The sequence below is a fragment of the Eriocheir sinensis genome, chromosome 51 (assembly GCF_024679095.1).
Source record: "Eriocheir sinensis breed Jianghai 21 chromosome 51, ASM2467909v1, whole genome shotgun sequence".
Lineage (NCBI taxonomy): Eukaryota > Metazoa > Arthropoda > Malacostraca > Decapoda > Varunidae > Eriocheir > Eriocheir sinensis.
Window position 1 is genome coordinate 1,227,145 of NC_066559.1, and position 20,481 is coordinate 1,247,625.

General features: G+C 44.1%; 1 protein-coding gene across 1 annotated transcript in view; it reads right to left on the reverse strand.

Annotated features, from left to right (window-relative positions):
* The window catches only part of LOC126982491 (brain-specific homeobox protein homolog), a 34,320-nt gene that overhangs the window by 11,925 nt on the left and 1,914 nt on the right, over nucleotides 1-20,481 (reverse strand). The gene's annotated exons all lie outside the window — the stretch shown is intronic.

Here is a 20,481-nt window from a genome sequence, read left to right on the forward strand (position 1 = left end):
CTTGGCAATGCCCCCGAGCATGGCAAGAAATATTTAGGACGACGAGGAAAAGACAGCAAAATAAAATAAAAATATGTATATAGAAAAGGTAACGACTTCTTTTATGGGACATGTTATTTTGATTGGATAATTAAAGCCAGTTTGTAAAAAGGGTCACCTGGATAAAGGATCATCTTAAGATACTTTCTCAGATTTGAACGTATACTACTCAAATTATTACTTTAAGAAAAAAAACTTCTAAAAAAACAATGGCTTGAAATAAATAAAAAAATACCAAAAAGCTTCATTATCACCTCTATTCCTCGGTTTCTTGGTAAGTCGCTGGTCAATTTCCTATTTTCCCGGTATGCGAGGCTTTGATTGCAGGCAACATGGAGGGGGGGAGGGGGGGGGGCGTAGGAAGCGAGGGCCACTGGGGGCGTTGCGATGATAACAATCCCGCGCCGCCACTGGATGGGCCCTGCAGGTGGCGTGTCGGCGAGATGTATTTATGGACTTATTTTCCCCGTTCTTAGAAGGAAAATATTGTAGATGTAGAAGCAGCAGCAGCAGCAGTTGTAGTAGTAGCCGTAGTAATAGTTGTTGTTGTTGTTGTTGTTGTTGTTGTTGTTGTAAAAGTAGTTTAGTGGCATCCTAGGTGCATATAATGTCAGATTTTTTTTTTTTTTACAGCAGAGGAGACAGTGCAAGGGCGTAAAAAAAAAAAATATGAAAAAAAAAAGCCCGCTACTTACTGCTCCTAAATAGAGTCGAGTGGCCAAAGAATTAAAAAGTTCGTTAAATCGATTGATGTCGTTGTGTCAGGGCTCGAATCAGCTTTCATTTACACAACACTTGACGGATGGCGTGCTGCGGTGTGTGTGCCCCCGCCCATGCTGCACACCTGGCTGCCTCCCCTTCACGCCGACGCTCACCACCCCGCACACCGCACCTTTAATACCCTCACGCAGCCCCCTCCACACACACACACACACACACACACACACACACACACACATGCACACTCTCTCTCTCTCTCTCTCTCTCTCTCTCTCTCTCTCTCTCTCTCTCTCTCTCTCGTGCCCAATTAACGTGGACCAGATTAAAGACCGATATTATTGTTCACACACGCGGAGATAATAGTCTAATGATAGTAAATAGTGCCTTCTCGCCTTCCTTCCCTTCCTTCTCTCCCTCCCTCTCTCCCTCTCCTCTTCCTCTCCTCCTCACATAATAGAGAGGGTGGTAGGTGTCGGGTTACCCTGGGAACTACACTCTCTCTCTCTCTCTCTCTCTCTCTCTCTCTCTCTCTCTCTCTCTCTCGTCTCCTCTTTCTCTCCCTTTCTCATTTTGGTACGTTACTCTTTCTCTATTTTGTCTCAAGTTTCTAATTATTGATTGGTTCTGTCTCTTTCTTGCTCGCGAACTATTTCCACCTTTTCATCAGTTAGTATTTTCATGATTGCCTTGTATTATATTTATTTTTCATCCATGATCGTATTTTAATTGTATTCCTGTTATTTTGCATTTAGTTCTCCTTCGTATTCTTATTATTCCTGGTATTCCCACCCCCTCCTCCTCCTCCTCCTCCTATTAACTTTCTATAACGAAAAAAAATGTATGTTTATATTATTGCTTGTTCCGTTTCTCTTCATATTCCGACTTTTTTTTTCCGTGGGCGGGGTTTGCACTAATTGCTTTTGTCCTAGATATATGCATTTCTCTACTCTCGCCGGCGTTACGTTTCTGTATTGTGTTGAAGAATAAAATTTACAACTCGCAACTTATGATTTAGTGCTGCGGAAAATCATCACGAATCTTACCTCCTTAGAAAATAAAAGCTCCATCAGATAAGTCGAGAGTTTACCTCTTATAAAAAAAAATATTCGTCAGTGTCATCTTTTGAACATCCTCCCCAAAAAGAGAAAAATGCCGCCTTAACGCCACCTAAAATATCACAAGAAAACTACACGCATACGCAAAAGAAGAAAAAAAAGACGAAAGACAGCAGACCCCCTTGGCGATGGTGGTGGTGGTGGCGGTGGCTGTGGTGAATGGAAGGACGAGAATAATAACACCGATATGAAGGAGGCTGAAAAGTAATGGCGATGAGGGAATGGATAGCGATGCGCATGTGAAGACTAGGGGCGCTTTACAGTCGTTTTGTTTGTTTTGATCGTTACCAATGGCGGCGATCGACGCTATAGTTTTCCACGTGAAACTGGCCGATGGGGTAGTGGCGGCTGCAGAGAACATAAGAACATAAGAACATAAGAACGTAATGAGTCTACAAGAGACCGGTTGGCCTATACAAGGCAGCTCCTGTACACTCAACCCCGCCTTACCTCACCATCCATGGCTTTATCTAACCTCTTCTTGAATGTATCTACGGTATTGGCACCCACAACATGGCTCACAAGCCTGTTCCATTCGTCCACCTCTCTATTGGTGAACCAATTCTTGCCTGTCTTTGTTGAATCTGAATTTGTCTAACTTAAAACCATTGCTACGCGTCCTACCTGGCTCTTTTACTATCAAAATCTTATTGACATCCCCTTTATTAAAGCCCTTCATCCATTTATAGACTTCGATCAAGTCTCCTCGCAACCTTCGCCTTTTTAGCGAGTGTAGATTTAACTGCTTCAGCCTGTCTTCATAAGGCAAGTTTCTCACCCCCTGAATCATCTTTATCATCCTCCTCTGTGCAGATTCTAATATTTTGATATCCATTGTACAGTAGGGGGACCAGAACTGAACCGCATAATCGAGATGAGGTCGAACTAGTGCTAAGTAAAGTTTGAGGATGACTTCAGCGCTCCTATTGCTTACGCTCCTTGAGTTGAAACCAAGTACTCTGTTTGCCCGATTTTTAGCCTGAATGCATTGAGCCCTAGGACGGAGGTCAGCGCTCACTAGGACTCCCAAGCGAGAGGTGTTGAGAGTGTGTGGCAAGGTGCGGTGCGGGCTTAGCCACTTAGCAGGCAAAAGCTCAATCCAGTCTCACGGAATAATCGCCCATTTGAGACAAAGAGCCGATTTCACAGTCCAACACAATGTCTTCGTAACAGCCCGAACCAAACTATAGAATCCCATACAATCCAAAATGGTGAGGTCTCCGATGCTACACTAAATACACAAGACTTTTCCTGTATAGTTTCATCAAATTTGTGAACTTAAATATAAACAGTAGACACTATACAAGGAAATTTCGAAGGCTCTGGTATTGGTTTGGGAGCTTACTAACCCATCATGGGGAACTGTGAAACTGGCCCAAAGTCACTCCAGCGATATCCCATGATTCTGCGTAGCCACTTAATACCAAAGTCATCAATCCGCCTCATCAAGTCACTACTCAATGTTAATTTTCCATGTCTCACAGCCATATAGTAAGTAAATTGTTGATGCGAATCTTGATAAACAAAATGTAGGATGGCCAAAAATGTATAATAGATGAAAGGAGGAAAGTAGAGGGGGAAAACGCGGCGAAGAAGGGAAGGAATGAGAAGAAAACAGACGAGAGAGAGATACAAGCAGGACAGAAAAAGTGTTGACAAGGAAAAGCAGAGAAAGAGGAAGGGAATTAAAGCTATATGTAAGGGGGGGTGCGGGGATTAAGGTGGAACGATGGTGGTGGTGGAAGGGGCTGAGTGTGTCAAAGGCTGTGTGGTGGTGTGGTTGAGTCCTTTCCTGTGAGAGTGGAGAGGTGGAGGTGGGGGGTGTTCCGGCAATGAGAGAGAGAGAGAGAGAGACTGATGGCCCCTGACGCTTGAAATTATCTGTATTGAGGCGCGTAATGACAGGGATGAGGCCTCTCTCTCTCTCTCTCTCTCTCTCTCTCACGCCCACGCCCCGCCCTCCATCAGCCCTCGATTGTGCGCCCATTAGGCTCCCCGCGCCGCACCCCAACCGGCGGGCGTGTGTCAAAGCCTTGTTTACGTGTGTTTGACCCGCGTGTGTGCAGGGCGCTGAGGGGAGGGGAGGGGAGGGAATGAAGGAGAGTTGAGGGAAGGAAAGAACAGGGAGGGTAGGGAATGGGAGGCTAGGGAAGGGAGGGAAGGGACGGCGAAGGAAGGAGAGGGAAGGAAGGAAAGGGAAGGGAAGGAGAGAGAAGGGGAGGGGAAAATAGGGAAAGACTAGGGAAAGGAAGGCTAGGGAAGGGAATGGAGGAGAATTGAAGGAGGGGAAAGGAAAGAAGGAACGGAAGTAAAGGGGAGGGAATGAAGGAAAGGGGAGTGAAGGGGAGGAAAGTGAAGTGAATGGAAGGGAAAGGGAAGGGGAGAGGAAATGAGGAAAGGAAAGAGAAGTAAAGGAAGGGAAAGAAAGGGAAGGGAAGGGAAGGGAAGGAGAGGGATGGGAAGGGAAGGGAAGGGAAAGGAAGGGAAGGGAAGGGAAGAGAAGGGAAGGGAAGGAAAGGAAAGGAGAGGAATGGGAAGGGAAAAGAAGGAAACAGAAAGCGAAGGGAAGGGAAAGGAAGGAAAGATATAAGCAAGAAAGGAAGGGGAGCAAGGGGAAGGGACAAGAGGGGAAGGAAGAAAAAAAGGAAGGGAAGGGAAAGGAGGGGAAAGAGAAGGGATGAGGGAGAGAAGAAGGTATGGAGGAGAAGGAAGAGCAAAGAGGAGAAAAGGAAAAGTTGATAGGTGGCTCCTCTTCCCTTCTTCATCCTCTTCCCATCCTCATCCTCTCTTCATCCTCTTCCCTTTTCCTTCTTCTTTCTCATCCTCTTCCTCTTATTTTCCTCTTTCTTTTATTTCCCTCATTTACTCTTACTTCAAACTCTTCCCTTCCTCATTTTCCCATCCTCAGCTTCTTTCAGTCTCCATCCTCTTCCACTCACAAACACAATCTCTCTCTCTCTCTCTCTCTCTCTCTCTCTCTCTCTCGTTAATTCAATCATTAATACATTCATTTACATGCTCGCTCACACACTTAGGCTAACTCGCTCTCTTCATCATATTTGTCCGCCTCCCCTTCGTCCCTAACCTTCCTATTTACTCTCCCCCTCTGCCTTCCCTCTCACCACCTCCTTCTTTATCTCTTCCTTCCCTTCCCGCCCCTCATCTATTAGTCTGACTCCTCCCACCCCTTCTCTCTCTCTCTCTCTCTCTCTCTCTCTCTCTCTCTCTCTCTCTCTCTCTCTCTCTCTCTCTCTCTCTCTCTCTCTCTCTCTCTCTCTCGCTCTCGCCCGCCTCGCCCAAATCAAATTTTGCGTCAAGCCGAACAAAAATTTGGTTAGAGGCTAATTGAGTGTAACACGGACGGAGCCACTCTGTGTGTGTGTGTGTGTGTGTGTGTGTGTGTGTGTGTGTGTGTGTGTGTGTGTGTGTTTGTTTCTCTTTCTCTTCCAGTGGGATCAAATGAGCCACCATAGAACGATTTTCTCTCTCTCTCTCTCTCTCTCTCTCTCTCTCTCTCTCTCTCTCTCTCTCTCTCTCTCTCTCTCTCAGGTGTCAGGTGAGCGCCATGACACCTGACCGGAAGCAGAGAGACACTTAAGAACCCTTTTAATCCGTCTGTCTGTCTGTTTCTATATCTATCTGTCTGTCTGTCGGTCGGTCGATCTGTGTGTCTGTTCGTGAGTGTGTCGCCCTCTCAGTGAAGTGTTTCTCTCCCTCCCTCCTTCCCTCTCACTCCTACTCCTATTGTTTTTGCTTTTCAACTCCCCTTTTCTTTTCCTCACACTCTGCACTCCTGTTCTTCCCTCTCTAGTTCATCATCCTTTCTTTCCTTCCTTCCTTCTCCCATTTCTTCCTCTCTTTCTCCTCTGCTTTTCCCTCCTTCCATCCCTCTCTCCCTCCTCGTCATATCCACCCACCAATATTTCTCTCCTCTTTCCTTCCTTCCCTCCTCCTCCTCCTCCTCCTGATTGATGTTTTTCCTCCCAGCAGCAAAGATGTTTAATGTTTTTACTTCTTGTTTTGCACGATGTTTAACCTCATTATGGACCGAGATATCCTTCCCCTTGTCTTCGCTTCCCTCCTGCCCTTCCTCTCCCTTCCTCTCCTCTTGTTCCTTTAGTTTTAGTTTTCATCGTCTTTGTCCTCCTCCATTTCATCCTCTGGTGTTTGCTGCACTTTTTTTTTGTAGTTTTCCTCTTTGTTATTGTTGCTGCGGTTCTTGTTCCTCTTTTTCCTCCTCCTCCTCCTCCTCCTCCTTTTCTCTATCAATCTCTTTCTGTTTTTCCTCGTACCTTCTCTCCTCTTCTTTGTCCGTGCTTTCATCCATATTTTCATTATCTTTTTTTTCATTCATCTCGTTCTCTCTTTTCTTCCTCCATTCATGTATCTTTAACCTTTTACTCCTTTCCTTTTCCTTTCCCTTTCACATCCTCTCCGTCTTCATTTTCATCCTCAATCTCTTTCTCCTCCATTTTCTCTGCCTTATCTTTCTCTATATCCTCCTCCTCCTGACCTTCTCTTCCACTGATTTCTTCCTTCTCCTCCTTCTTACCACTCCCCTTTCTTCCTCATCCTTCTCCTTCTGACGTCCTTCTCCTCCTTCTCCATATCCCCTTTCCTACCCTCAAAGATTACGTGGTATCAATAGGAAGAACGTGGAGTCATGCTCTGTATACACCCGCGCCCTGAAGTTGCCCCTAACATTGCTATAAGAACCGAGAGCCCCTGAAGAGAACCTTAGTGGCGGCGGCGGCGGTGGTGCTGCCGGAGAGCAAGGAAGAGGGGGAGCGCGTGCCTTTTCCCTCCTCGCCGCCGCCGCCACCATCCCGTCTGCTCTTCCAGGACTCTACCAAGGCTGTTTTCTCCGCTCCGTTGCCGCCACCGCCTCCGCCTCCACGTCCGTCTCCCTGGAAGCAATGGCCGACTGGTTGACGTACACACCGCCGCCATCACAACAACTATCGCCACTGCCGCCGCCGCCCCGCTACCACTGCAACCCTTATCGCCATCATCACCATTACTATAGCGTCATCGCCACTATAGCCATCACCCCCACCACCACCACCACCACCACCATCAGTACCACCGCAACTGTTATCACTCCCGTCATCACCACTACGTTCACCACCATCACCGCTGTCATTCACCACCACCGCCAACTTCCCCACTACAATCACTATCGCCATTCACTACTGTCATCGCCCTATACCACCACCACCACCACCACCACCACCATTATCACTCCCCCCCCACCCCCGCCACCACCATTAACCACCACCAGCATCATTCACAACCACCAGGACTACCACCACCACCATCATTTCCCCCCCCCCCCCTCCATCACCATTCAAAACCCTCTCCCCCCATTCACCACCGCCACCACCCCTACCACCTGAATCTCCCCCACTCATCACAACTCACCACAACCACAACTACTCATCACTCACCACCCACCACCACCACTCATCTATCACCACCACCACCACCACCACCACCGCCACCAGCAGCGGAGCGACAGCGGCAGCCAATCACGACCGGGGATGATCCGCTTAGGACGGTTCCGGCGCATTTACCAAACAAAAGCGAAACGTGATGCGCGGCCCTTCATTACAGCGGGGGGTGGGGGTGGGGGGAGGAGGGTGTTCTCGTGACAGGGTGACGCAGGGGTGAAGAAGAGGAGGAGACGGCGAAGGTGTAGCAGTGTGGCGGGTGACTGTCTCTCTGTCTGTCTGTCTGTCTGTCCATCTTTATCTATCTATCTATCTATCTACCTATCTATCTCTATCTACTTTTCTTTGTTTTCTTTTTTCTTTCGACTTTTTTCTCTCCTGTTTTTTTCTCTTATTTCTTTCATATTTTCTTTCTTTCTGTTTTTTTTAATTTTTTTCTCATTCTCTTCTTTCTCTCTCCTTTCTTTTTCTTTCCTTCTCGTTTCTCCCTTCTTCCGTTCGTTTCTTCTTCCTTCCCTTGTTCTCTCTCTCTCTCTCTCTCTCTCTCTCTCTCTCTCTCTCTCTCTCTCTCTCTCTCTCTCTCTCTCTCTCTCCTTCTCCCCCTCCCTCCATTTTAATAAGCGCGCCGTGGAGGGGGCACTAAAGCGGTAAGCCTAGTTGATGAGGCGGCTTCTGTTACAGCACAATTATACTAAGCATAACACGGAATTAAACGTTGCTTAATTTTGACCCGGCTCCTCTTTCCTCCTCTCCTCCTCCGCCTCCCCCCGCTGCTCCCCTCTGGTTCTCTTCCTCACTTCTCTCCCTTTCTCGCCCAAATCCTTCCCGCACTTTTTTCTCTCCTCCTCCTCTCTTTCCTCGCCACCTTCTTCCTTTCATCCTCCTCCTTGTTTCGTTTCTCTACCTCTTATTTATTTATTTTTTTCTTTCTCGTTCTCGCTATCCTTCTCTCACCTTCCTTTTCTCTACCTCCTCTCCCTCTCTATTTTCCTCTTCTCTCTCCTTTCTTTAATCTTCTTTCTATTTTCCTTTCGAGCTCTCTCTCTCTCTCTCTCTTAATTTTATCCATCGCCACCCCTTTATTTTCTCCTATCTTTCTCCATACTCATTTCATCTCCCTCCTTTCTCTCTTCCTCCTCTCTTTCCTTTTCTCTCTGTTTCTCTTTTCCTTTCTTCCTCTCCCTTATCCCCCCTCCCTTTCACCTCCTTCTCCCTTCATCCCTCTTCTCCGTCCCCTAACCCATCTATAACCCATTATCTCCCTCTCATCCTCTTTCCCTTCTCTCCCTTCTCTCCCTCCCTCTCCCTTCTCACTCCCCTCCTCTCCCTTCCCTCCTTGCCCCAACCTGACCTTAGCATAACAGGGAATTAATCGTTGCTTAATTTTGCCTCAGCTTTTCTCTCTCTCTCTCTCTCTCTCTCTCTCTCTCTCTCTCTCTCTCTCTCTCTCTCTCTCTCTCTCTCTCTCTCTCTCTCTCTCTCTCTCTCTCTCTCTCTCACCTGACTTACACATCTTTCTCTTTTTTTTCTCTCTGTCATCAATTACCCCTTTAATTTTCTCCTCTCCTCTCCAGTCATGATGTTCCTTCTTACCTCCTCCCTTCCTTTCCTCTCCTATCCCTTTCCTTCTCTTCTTTTCCCTTTCCTTCCCATCACACGCATCCCATCTATTTTCTCCCATGTGTCTACCTCCCTTTCCTTTCCTATACATTGTCTTTCCCTCTTCACATTATGCATCTCATAATTTCCCTTCCATTCTCTTTCTCTCCTTTCCTTTCCCTTCCCTTCTCTTTCCCTTCCTTCCCTTTCCATTCATTGTTTCCCTCTCCTTTCCCATGCTTTCTCTTCCTTTCCTTTCCCTTCCCTTTTCTTCTCTTCCCTTCCCTTCCCTTCCCTTCCCTTCCCCTCGCTTCCCTTCCCTTCTCTTTCTATCCCTACCCTTACATTTTAATTATCTTCCATTTCCATTCAATGCATCTCTCTTCTCTTCCTCTTTTCTCACTTCCCTTTTCATTTCATCCCTTCCTTTCCCTTCCTTTCCCTTACCTTATCCCCCCTTCCGTTCTCTTCCCTTCCCTCCCTCTCCCCCTTTTCCCTCCCTTCCCCGATGGTGTGGTGGAATTAAGAACATTCAAACGAATCATTCTCAAACTTGCAGAGACGAAAGCGGCAGCTGTCCACATCCTGCTTGTCGCTGATCGCCTCTCCATTACATCCCTGAAATACCACTTTTTTTTTATTCACCCACGGCCTGATCACACACACACACACACACACACACACACACACACACACACACACACACACTTATTATTATGATTACTATTATTATTATCATTATTATTATCGTGATTATTATGATTATTATTATTATCTTTACTATGATTATTGCTATTATTGTTATTTCTATTTTTCCTTTTTATTTTCGATCATACTACTTTGTTCATTTGTCTCATTCATTTCATTTAATCTTCCATTGATGTATATTTTCAGCTCCGTAACAATGCAATGGTACTTCATGAGAACGAATAATCACTTTTAGTTATTATTGATTTTTCTTATATTATACATTACATTTATATAAGTATATGCAATACGCATTCGTGTCGTAAGAAAATATGGAAGTACACGTCACATTGCTCCGAGTCAGTCTCCATAAGTAGGAGTCATATAAATTATTACAAAAAAAAAAAAAGTATCTTCGTGAAATTACTGAAAGGCTATTTTTTCCTGTTTCCGTAACAATGCAATGATCAGAAGGAGAACGAATAATCACTTTTTAGTGGTCTCGCTGACTTTTCTTTCCTTAGCTTTGCTTTTAGGGGCAGAGTTTATTGACGTCTGTGATATGACAACTTTGTGATAATACCAGATCTGTTTGATCCTACAACCGACGATAAAAAAATAGGGAGGAATCATCTCTTAATTACAGCACAAGAAGCAGGTCAAGGACAAAGCATGGTAAAAAGAAGACTCCGCAGCACTCTGCCTCGCTCAAAAAGGACAAAGGAAGCTGAAAACCATAATATAATTTTTGCTACAGAGCCCCAGCTTGGAAAGGCCAAGGAGGGAAGATACAGTGAAAGGAAGGACTCTAGAGTTTACCGATGAAAGGAGTTTGGCAATATTGGGCTCTGCTTGAATATGAAGCTTTGTGCCATGAGACCGCGGGAAGGCTGGAGGCATGCAGCAAGGATGAGCAGAGGAGCACTTAGCGAAAATGGAGGTGAAAGAGAGAAATGGAAGCAACACTGAGGCGGACTTTGAGAGGCTGAAGACGGTTAGCTCTTTACTGTACTTTTCTTTTAGAAGCAGATAAATCATATCAAGGGGTTTAATAGGGACATCGAAGTACTTGATGAGCATGAACAAGTAAATGTTTCAACAAATATCTCGTCATCGCCGACGGATGAGTAAAGAAAATATATTGCAAAATGTTATTATTTTTTTTATTAACGTCTTGTTTATTGAGTTTCTTACTATAGTGACAAAAAAAAAACCATCTGTCAAAGTTTCTAATCTGACATCATCCAAGTTGATATACACAGCCCAGCAAGAGCGAGCTGCGCACATACGGAAAAACAGGCGGATCTGACCTCTAAGGAATGTTCGAAATGGTTCGTCTCATATATTTTGTCCTCCCATAGAAAATAAAATCACCACTCTAAAATTTGTCTTTTTTATATTCATTGAGTTGTAATTGAGTGTGTGTGTGCGTGTGTGTGTGTGTATGTGTGTGTGTGTGTGTGTGTGTGTGTGTGTGTGTGTGTGTGTGTGTGTGTGTGTAAAATGACCTCCTCCCCCTCTTCCTTTTCTTTTATTCCTTTTCGTTCCCCTCATTTTCCTACTCTTATTTCAGTTCCTGTTTTCCTCCTCCTCCTCCTCCTCCTGCTCCATCCTCCATCTTGACTGAGCATTATCCGTTTCCAATCACATCCTAGTGGTGGTGGTGGTGTGGGGGGTGGAGCAGCTCGCCTCTTCCCCTCCCCCCTTCTCCCTCTTTCCTAGCCCCCTTTCACCTCTTCCCCTACCCCCCTTCTCCCCCTTCCCTGGCCCCCTTTCCATTGCTCCCGGTATCGGATAATTAGCCCTAATTAACTAATAACCTGCAGGATGGCAATTGGAGAACACGCGCCTAATGACTCCCCGGCTGGCTGCGAGGCGAGTCACTGCGGGTAAGATTTTGTCGAAAACTGTCGCGAAAGAGGAAGGAAAAATGTGTGTCGATACGGAGAGGAAAATTACGGGAGTGAGATGAAGTGTGCATGATTGCCTGTTTGTTTATGATAGACAGGTATGCAGAGGGATGAGGATACCTGTGTTTTTGTTTTGTGTTTGCTTTTTGCAGGAAATTAGTGGATACCAAAACCTGAAAAAAAAGTCCCGTATAACTCCTTCCCAAAATAGAGCGATCAGATTAAGGGCCAAAAGCGTCTGTCTCTCCAATAACTTCCTGGCGTAATAGATACCGCGGCAACCTGCTAATCATCTGGCCTCAGTTCGAATCTATTTCTGGTTACATTTAAAACACCTAACTCGATACCGTTCTTCCTCGTCAAACAGTTCAAGTCAGACGAAGGCGGAAATACAGTATAACGAAGACTGTTTCATAGGTTCCCGGTAAAATGAATGAAAGAATGAAGGACCTGGTTAACTCGCATTTATAAGCTGGACAAGATAGGGATGAGGGTGGGTGGAAAGTCTTGTGCAGCGAGGCCGAGGGAGGGAATGGGGGCACACAGGTAGGAAGTCAAGCAGAGAAAGTGTTTTTTTAGATATTTTGCCATTGATTGTTGGACGAAATTGATAATGTTAAGGGAAGGTGTGGTAGTGCAAGCCAGGTACAGGTGTGGACGAGGAGGCCTGTGAAAGGTTGTCGTGTTGAAAAATGAAGAAAATAAGTGTTGTGTATTTATTTAAGTTAGTGACGCAAAAAGAATGACAAAAACGAGACTGATAATACTAATGGCAGATAAAGATGTGGATGAGTAGAAGCCAGTGAAAGGTTACCGAATGTCGTAGGAAAGGAAACTAAAATGGTTTGGTAAGACTTTCAATTTGTGGAGGTAAACTACGAATAACAAGGCTGCTAATGACTCTAATGACAGGTGGAATTATGGCGCCAGGTATGCAGGACTAAATGTGAAAAAAAACCGTCGAAGATTATAAAGAGTGGCGCTAAAACAAGAACAGAAATATGACCTCTTGATAAATTCAGCTGATGGAAGATAAATGATAACAAAATGAATACAAAAAACAATGACGTAAGGTGTAATTATAGTTCCAGGTGTACAGGGATGCTTGATGGGAAGCTTGTGAAGACTCGGAAAAGGAGAAGAAAAATGATTTATTAATACATTCAAAGATAAACAACAACAAAAATGCTTGAGTGGGTGGAGAGAGAGAGAGAGAGAGAGAGAGAGAGAGAGAGAGAGAGAGGTGATAATTATGATGTGAATATCGACCACAATTACCTCTACTATATCTACTACTACTACTACTACTACTACTACTACAACTGGCGATGATGATGATGCTTTTGTGTGTCGCCATGAACCTATAAACCTCACTAAAACTCCCTGGCGTAATGGATAGGTCTCCAATCTGCTTCGGCTTGAATCTATATCCGTTTATTATCGAAACATAGAAGTGAACTATTTGTAACTTTTGTTTTCTGTCATTCAAACAGCTGTGCATTTCTGTAATTTCATAGCGCAAAGTTTTTCATGCATCCGGTAAATCATTAAGACAGGAAGACAGGTAACACGAGGTGAGGAAGACAAACACTTCAGGTACGTTAAAGGGAGAGTGCAGACAGGTCAACTATTCCCAAGCTGTTTGCCTCTAGTCATAGAATTAGATGCCTGTGTCTACCTGGGGAAGGCAAACTGTGGCGGCCTGGTCTATACTAACTGGCAGGTGTGTGTGTGTGTGTGTGTGTGTGTGTGTGTGTGTGTGTGTCGCAGAGTAAAGGTCACACTCACAATAATTGGGCTTAAAGGAACCACATATACGGAGCTGAGCGGTGAGGCGACACACGGCAATAACCGCATACTTTTGACTTATCCTTGTTAAAGATTTTAATTTATAGTGGCGAGAACTACTTAACGCACGCCAGGCTTCCTCTGTGTACTGGATGTGGCCTTTGTAGCGGCTGCATCTTGGCGGCCATGTGAAAAGAAATGTCCGACCCTTGTCTTCTTTAACTTAGAATTATATGTACAGGTTTTCTTTGTATTTTTGCTCCCGTGACAGATGATACAAATGTGTACGCGTTATTATTATTATTACTTTTTTTAAAGATATTGCAGCATTTTTCTGCGTTTTTACTCCCATGACATTTATACACACTACTCATTTCTGGCCACGTGCCGGACTTCTGCTGGTGATATGCTCACAAGTTTTACGTGCGGGTATACTGAGTGGCAAGGCGCTGCGTCTTCGTCGCACGGTTCTTAGCAGCTGTCCGTGTCTGTTGTCTTTTGTTATGTTAAGAATAATGCTTTTTTCCCCTCTTCAGAACTTAGTTGTCTGGAAGTTATTTTTATCATTTACACATAAATGGGCTTCCTATTTGTAAATAATGATTTATTTTTCAACTACAGAGTACGAGGATTTGAAAATTTCGTCGATCATTCAGGCACATTATTGTAATGTTTTTATTTTTTTATTTTTTTATCATCCAATGACAAAAGTAACTTTTTGCAATTTTCGTTGCTTTAATTTTTTTCATATAATCATTTCCTGTGAGTCAAAGACAAGAACGACTGTAGGTGTACAAAATATAGGGAAGACAGGAGCTTGTAATAGGTACGTACATGCGAAGGTCGCAAATAACGTCATCTGATATTTATTTGCGTGCTGGCTAATGAGAATTCACCAGCATCTTCCCTTTGAGTAACAAACCGGAGTAACGAAACCATAATAATATGTAGAACATGAAGCGGACGTCGGTAACTTTCCTCTGTTCCTCGAATCGACAAGTTTGTAATCACCAGTCTCCAGACAAAACCAAATTATTGATAAGATAAAATAATGTAACAATAACTTACATAACCACTAGCTTCTAAACAAACCGTAAAATATTGATTGAAAGAAAACATACAGAAACAAATGTAATAAATGATAAATAATGTAATGGCAATCAATAGGCTCTTAACAGACCTTAGGTTATAGATAAAAATTCTGTAAAACAATGTAATAGTTATTTAATAATAATTATCAGAGAACGAAACGGAAATAATGACAAATATATTATAAAAACACATCTGGCAAGGGAGAAATATTAGAAAAAATAAGAAAAGTGTAAAATTTATTGGAATGAGAAAGACAAGAAAAAAGGAAAAGACGGAAGGAGACTTGCAAAAAATGAGAGAAACAGACCGGAAGAAATTATAAATACAGGGAAACGGAAGAGGATCAGGCAGGCAATACATGAACAATACTGGTACCTGGAAGACGTTGATCCTGAAAGCTTTCCGTACACAGTAAAGGTGGCAAGTCACTGACCCCCCCCCAAAAAAAAAAAAAAATAAATAAATAAAATAAAAATAAATAAATACGTAAATAAAAAAAAAAAAAAAAAATACAGAAAGCTCGTTTAACCGTAATATTATGATGAAGAGAATGGCACATCATGTTAAAGAAGAAAAATACGAAATGATAAAAAACGGCTCAGGTCACGGAACCTCTAAAATTACCCGAGTTTTTGAAGGCGATAAATACAGGAGTTACCTTTATTTTTGGGGGGGGAGGAGGGAGAGGGAGTGGACGGTTATGTAAGGGTGTTAGCGCCTATCATTAACGTTATGGTCTGCGTCCTCCCTCAGGTGTGTGTGTGTGTGTGTGTGTGTGTGTGTGTGTGTGTGTGTGTGTGCTCGCGTATGCCCTTTAGTTGTAGATTTATCTCCACTGGAATAGAAATAAATGTGTGTTTTCAATAATGTTTTCTTGTATTGCTGTTGAGGGAATATTTTTGTTTTCGTGCGCTTTTTTGTTTCTGCGTTCGGTCTGCTCATTATTATTATTATTATTATTATTATTATTATTATTATTATTATTATTATTATTATTATTATTGTTATCGTCATCGCCAGCGTCGTGGCGCCAACGTTTCAAGAATAAAAGCGACCGCCGATTCCATCCATTCATGTAACTCCGTGATACGAAACTCCTCAGCGTCCTGTGTTGTGTGCGCGCGTGGCGGGGAGAAAAAAACTGGGATAAGGAAGGTACAGCCCCGAGCCGCGGTGAATACAGGAAGTAGCGTGATAGTAGTCCACGGTATGAACTTATTTTGTCACCTTACACTTAGGGAAGGAAATGTGTACAAAATCATCCAAGGGTTGAGCCACGATAGATTCATTAAAGATTTTTTATAGATCACCAATTTTAAGTTTTCATTATTTTACATTAATAAAAATCACATGTAAGGAAAAAGCGGTAAGTGAACTCCGTAGAATGAAACCAATATTTATTGTTATTGTCGTGTTTTGATGAAAACCTTACCGCCATTCACAACAGGTTGATAAGCGAACTGCTTCATTTCCACGATATTTTTTGTGTGGCATAATAACTCGCAGCACGGTCGTCTGTATTCCTAGCAAGCGGTGACGAGGCGCCTGAACCACAGCTTGAAAACGGGCGTGCTCGTGTGGCTGCCGCTCGTGTTCAGGCGCAAGGCTTCCGCTGAGGCTGCCGTCACCCCTTTGGTCGCTTGCTTGCCGTGTTTGCTATATATATATATATATATATATATATATATATATATATATATATATATATATATATATATATATATATATGTCGTCGACACATACAAATGAATGCAATAAAATAAATACAACTTACCGCCTTACCGCTTGAGGCGGCGCTAGCGGCTCTGCGCCAGTCCACCGCTGTTGCCGCCGCCGCCGCCGCCGTGGCCTCCGAGGCAGGAGGGTTAGGAGCCTTTTAGCGGGATTGGATTACGTGTTGTCGATGCTCACTCGCAGGTGTTTCGGATCAAGTCCCCGTTTGGCTCATTGAAACATGCTATCAGATACTTTTTATAGGTTATTACGGAGCAAAGCTCGCGGATTACATTTTCAAATTGTTTCGTCATTTTCTTTGTCCGTCAGTGTCCTAATGGCAATGTTTGGACAGGCTCGTGTCCACACCCGCGTGGCCGCCACGCGGGGGGCCGCCAGGCACCTTTTTTTTTCTCTATGGATGTCCTAACATTATTAAGGACGGATGATCATTTGTGGACCGTGAAAATATTAAAAAAATTAAGATTGGACGCTGAAGATGATTATTATACTTAACCCCTCTCCCCCCACGAAGTACACACAAGTTCCTCCTTCCTCTTCCTCCGCCTCCTCCTCCTCCTCCTCCTCCTCCTCCTCCTCCTCCTCCTCCTAATTGTAATCTTCATCATCATCATCATCATCATCATCATCATCACCATCATCATCACCACCACCCTCCTGTTAGACTGTGCCCGGCGCGGCGGGGGTCGGCGGCGGGGGGGCGGCTCAGTGTAATACCCTGAGCCTGGGATCGACCTTCTGATAACCGGATCGAGGAGGGGAGGAGCGGGGTACCACCCTTTTATCCGTCACAGTAACCCACTACACCTGTCCAATTACCTGCCCTTTACCTCGACGGCGTGTGTGTGTGTGTGTGTGTGTGTGTGTGTGTGTGTGTGTGTGTGTGTGTGTGTATGACATTTCGTGATTGTATTTTTGTCATATTTACCTGTGTGGGGGGTCGTAAGCGGACAGGTATGTGCCTTTATTAGTGGCGCAGGTGAGGGGGGGGGAGGGACTGGGAAGGGGTCGGTGGGAGGAAGGGAGGGAGGAAGAGGTGGTAGAGGGGAGGAAGGGATGGGGACGGGAATGGGGTGGGAGGGAGGGAGGAAGGGGAAGAGATAACACCTGGACAAGTTAATAATGTCACCTGCGGGGGGCGGTTCTCAGCATGGGGCCGTGTGTGTGTGTGTGTGTGTGTGTGTGTGTGTGTGTGTGTGTGTGTGTGTGTGTGTGTGTGTATCGAGGTATAACAGGATGAGGGATGGAAGGAGTCGATATCCTTTCTTTTTTATTTTCTTAGTCTTTCTTTCATTACTTTGTCTTGTCTTCACCGTTTTCTTGTCCCTCCATTCTCATGTTTCTTCTTCCACTCCACTCCACTCCTACACATCCACTCTCGTCACTCTCCACCTCTACATCCCTCCGTTCATCCTAGTCATTCCACCTTCACGCATTCTTCCATGTTCCTCCTCTCCCACACATCTTTCCACTTCACCTAATCCACCTAATCAATCCACCTTCTAACATCCTTCTTCGCCACTCCATTCATACACAACCTGACTCCTTTATCTTAACTCCATCTCATTCATCTCCATTTTTGCTTCCTTTAGAGTTCCGCGCCCTTATATACGTACTTTCTTCTTTGTTTAACTTCTTTTTATTCCGTCGCTCATTTCATGTTCTCATACTTTCTTTCATATTCCCTTTCGTATGTTATGTTAGTGTCCTTTTTTCGTCCTCTTTTTCCCCTTTTTCCTCTATCAAGCTCTTACTTCTTCTAATCTCTCTTCCTCCACCTTCTCGCCCGTTTTCTTCCTCTCCAGTTTCTCTCCTTCCTCGTACTTTTTCCTCCTCCTCCTCCAGCTTTTCTTTCTCTTTTTCTTCCTTCATTTTCTTGTCCTACGTCTATATTTTTTTTATCACTCATTCCCTTTATTTTTCCTCCTTCAGTTTTTTTATCCCCATGCTTCTTAACCTCTCTTTTTTCCTCCCCGTCCTCCTATTTTTCTCCTTTTCCTTCTTCCCCGTTTCTGTCCCTCCTCCTCCTCTTCATCTAACTTCTCCTCCTCCATGCCGTGTGCTTCCATTCCTTTTATCTTATCTCTTACAATTCTCTTCCCACACCTATAACTTTTCATCTTATCTCGCTCCGCCTCAGCATCCTTCACTCCTCCACTCTGATTGCAGCTCCGTGTTATCATGAGGGTATGGAGAGAGATAACAGACGGAACGAGTAAAAAGGATCGGTTATATGTACGGTAAAAATGAGAATAAGTATAAAATTAAGCAAGAATGGCATGGTTATATGAATAGATGTGAGGTGCGTGGCGAGTGGGATGAGTGAGACTGGAAGGATGTGTGGGAGAGGAGTGAAAAGAAAGGGTGAATGAAGGTGGAGCGACTAGGATGAATGAAAAGATGTGTGGAAGGTGTGTGAAGAGGAAGGCCGAGTGGGAATGGAGTGAAGTAGATGTAGAAAGGTGGGAGTGGAATGAGTTTGAGATAAGTTTCGTTTCATCAAGTGGGTATGCATACAGAGAAAAGCGAGGGAACACGGAAAGCTAAATTCAGGTCATACAGCGAAAAAGTACTAGAATTATGAGTAGTATGGAAGTAAAGGGAGAAGTGAGGAATAGTATTAATTAAGCCAGAACATTACGTTAGTGTGCATGGAAGAGGTATTTTTATTTATTTATCAAGTAGGTGTGTAGGGAGAGGAGTGAGGGAACAGTGAAAGTTAAATTCAGGTCATACAGCGAAAAAGTACTAGAATTATGAGTAGTATGGAAGTAAAGGGAGAAGTGAGGAATAGTATTAATTAAGCCAGAACATTACGTTATTATTCATGGAAGAGGTATTTTTTTTTATTCATCAAGTAGGTGTGTAGGGAGAGGAGTGAGGGAACATAAATTCAGTCTCACAGCGAAAAAGTACTAGAAATTTAGTAGTAGTGGAGTAAAAAAGGAAATGAGAGAAGAAGTAATTATTAAGCCAACATTACGTTAGTGTTCATGGAAGAGGACAGGAGAGGAGTGAGGGAACAGTGAAAATTAAATGCAGGTCACACAACGAAAGGATGAATTGTGGGAAGTAAAATATAAAGTAGGATTTCTATCCGTGGGAAAACTTTTTTTTATCAAGTGGATATGTAGAGAAATAAAATTTTAAGGAATAGGGAATTATACAGATCATACAAAAATGTTGAATCGTGGGTGTGGAAGTAAAGAGGATATTACGGAATACCTCAGTGTTCCAGAATGAAAAGAAAAAAAAACATGTGGGCATGGAGTAAAGAGATTAGTGAATAGAATTAAACCCCAATAAAAACAACAACAACATGGGTGTGGAAGTAGAGGAGAGTGTGAAATGTGAGTTTTGTGTCAGAAAATAATTGTGAAATTGAGTGAAAGTGGATTATAGGGAATAGTGGAAGTTAATTCAGAGTGAGAATATGGGAATGGGAATAAAAAGGAGATTCTGCAGTAGTAATCATGTTAAGCTGGAACACGTTCAGAGGAAAAATTCTCAGATTGTAGACCTTCCTCTCCTCCCACCCCCGCCCCACACCACACGTTGCTACACACGCGAGACGCTATCGTGAGGCGGGTGTTGACCGGCCGTTCACTTTTACTGCCGCGCCGAGTAACAGACATCGCAAACGGAATCGAGAGATGGGGTTCATTACACGCAGCTAGGATAGAGGAGCGTCATGGGGCATTGCAAAGCTCACGGGGTATTGCAAAACTTACGGGGATTTGCAAGCCTGACGGGGACATTGCAAACCTGACGGGGACATTGCAAACCTGACGGGGACATTGCAAACCTGACGGGGACATTGCAAGCCTGACGGGGACATTGCAAACCTGACGGGGACATTGCAAACCTGACGGGAACATTGCAAGCCTGACGGGGACATTGCAAACCTGACGGGGACATTGCAAACCTGACGGGGACATTGCAAACCTGACGGGGACATTGCAAGCCTGACGGGGACATTGCTGACCTGACGGGGACATCGCAAACCTAATAGCGACGTTGCAAACCGAGCCAAGAGTGAGGATTATCGCACGCCGGTAGGAAGGAGAAATATCAGGAACCAAACAAAAGACATTAAGCACCGATTCAGCTAGAGGCGTCACAAGAAATATGCTTTTTTTTCTGGTAAATTAAACACCTCAAGGGTAAAAATAATAAAAACAAAAAAGCCCGCTATCGCATTACTCCTTCAAATGAAAGTAGAGAAGAGAGGGTGTCATCGCTAACCGAAGTAAGGTAGAGGGACTTAGCACAGTGAGTTAATATTGAGGGGAAACGTAAACAGAGTACGGAGACATTGCAAATTGAGTAAATTAAAGGTAGATTACA